Below are 2232 nucleotides of genomic sequence, written 5' to 3' on the forward strand. Positions count from 1 at the left end.
GCCTGGACATACCTGATTACCTAACCAGGCACCTTATATGGACTATACATTGAACCACCAATCAACACCTGCCAAATACCCTAAGCCCTTGTCCCTATATGACCATACATTAAGCCACCAATCAGTGCGTGCCGAGTACACCAAGCCCCCATTCCTTCCCATTCCTCCTCTCAGGAGGCGTGTTCACCTCTCCACGTGTTGCTGTTCTCCCCTTGTGAGACAGGTCTCTTTCCCCTAATAAAGCCTGTAATCCTGGATTTCTGCTCCCGATTTGATTTTATCACTGGGCAATATACCCTGACTGGAAATCAAATTGGCAACCTCCTGGTACATGGGACGATGCTCAACCAACTGAGCCACACTGGCAGGGCTCTTTTTTAAAAAAACACAACCTTTTTTTTTTTTTTTTTTTTGTGCCGACCACAACCTACGCAGGCGTCAGGGCCATTTTCCGTTTTTCTTTTTCTTTTTTCAAAAATATATTTTTAAAATTGATTTCAGAGAGGAAGAGAGAGGTCGAAGAAACATCCATGATGAGAGAGAATCATGGATTGGCTGCCTCCTGCAAGTCCCCCACTGAGGATCGAGCCCACAACCCGGGCATGTGCCCTTGACCAGACTCGAACGTGGGACCTTTCAGTTCGCAGGCCAATGCTCTATCCACTGAGCCAAACCGGCTAGGGTTCCTTCTTTCGTAAATGGGTGCTGGTTCTCAGGTTTGGCTGGTTTTGCTTCCAGGTGGTTCAAATAGGCAGCCAGGTGGAGACCACTGAAATACAGTTACTGTGAATAACGTGGTCTACTAGGGCCGTGGTCGGCAAACTGCGGCTCGGGAGCCACATGCGGCTCTTTGGCTCCTTGAGTGTGGCTCTTCCACAAAATACCACGGCCTGGGCGAGTCTATTTTGAAGAAGTGGCGTTAGAAGAAGTTTAAAAAATGTGGCTCTCAAAAGAAATTTCAATCGTTGTACTGTTGATATTTGGCTCTGTTCACTAATGAGTTTGCCGACCACTGACCTAGGACATCAGTCTCCACGCTCCTGGGGATCCATTTGGGGCTGAAACCCCCTGATGGCGCCTGAGCCCGGGAAGGGTGGCCTGTGTTTATTGTCAGACAGAGGACTGGCGGCTGCGGGAGGGGCTGAGCTGTGAGGGCCCGACCCTGCGCTGTGTATTCGCCCTCGAGTGCGCTTACCCTTCACACCCGATATCTGAGGTTTCTCAACACTAAAAACCCTCTGATGAGAAATCAGAGGACTATGTGGGGTACATAAATGCTGGTTCCTCCATTTTTAAAGGCAAGAGATCTTTTTATAACCGGCCAACGGGCGAGGCAGGGAGTACTGAGAAGCAAGCGGGCAGCTCAGGACAGAGGAAGCCGCCGTCCTAAGGCCCCAGGAGAGTGAGTGGCATGAAGCTAATTAAGAAACAAACAAACATCTCCACCTGATGTCCCACGTGAGCGCTTCCGTGTCTGCAAAGGTGTCTGCACAAATCGACCCAGGCACTACCCTGAGCCCCCGGGTCTCAGGGACGCACAGGACGCAGGAGCAGGAAGGGACCCTCTCAGGTGAGGGACAACCTTACGCAGTAACAAAACACGACAGGAGACAAGAACCGTGGTGGACGAAAGCTCTATCATAAATACAGTGGTTTCGCTTACAAGACGCTCTACTGGAGGTATATACACTTTAGAAAACGTATGTACAGATAAATAATTTAAAGTGGACCGTAAGCAGTGTTCCTGGCCTTCAAAGAGTTGCCCGCCAGGCCCCAAGTGAACAGGAAGCGGATGGGAAAGGCAGCCCTCGCCCCCTCGCCCCCTCACCGTGGCTCTGGCACCAAGACGGGGCGAGGGGGCTGTCGGCGTGGACCCCGCACATGACCACGCCCAAGGCGGCCTGGGGTTGCAAACTGTGGTTGGGGCAGTTTCTGTGGCGAGGACAGGCCTGGACCTACCGTGAGAGGCTTCCAATGAGAGGAAAGTGCTCCCCCCGCCCCCCCCCCCCCCGCCATCCCCGCTCGGGGGTCCCGGATAAAGGCCTCCTGTCCGGCCACTCACCCCGCTGGCGAAGGCGAACGCGGCGGCTGCATCCTCGCTCTGCAGAGAGGACTCGGGCTGCAGGGGACACGCAGGTGTGTCCTCCCCGCCACTTAAAAGAGCCCGTTTTCAAACGATGGCCCTCTACTATTTTGGAATCTCGTTAGAAAAAAAAAAAAAAAGGCTTACAT

This window comes from Eptesicus fuscus, chromosome 18, assembly GCF_027574615.1.
Source record: "Eptesicus fuscus isolate TK198812 chromosome 18, DD_ASM_mEF_20220401, whole genome shotgun sequence".
Lineage (NCBI taxonomy): Eukaryota > Metazoa > Chordata > Mammalia > Chiroptera > Vespertilionidae > Eptesicus > Eptesicus fuscus.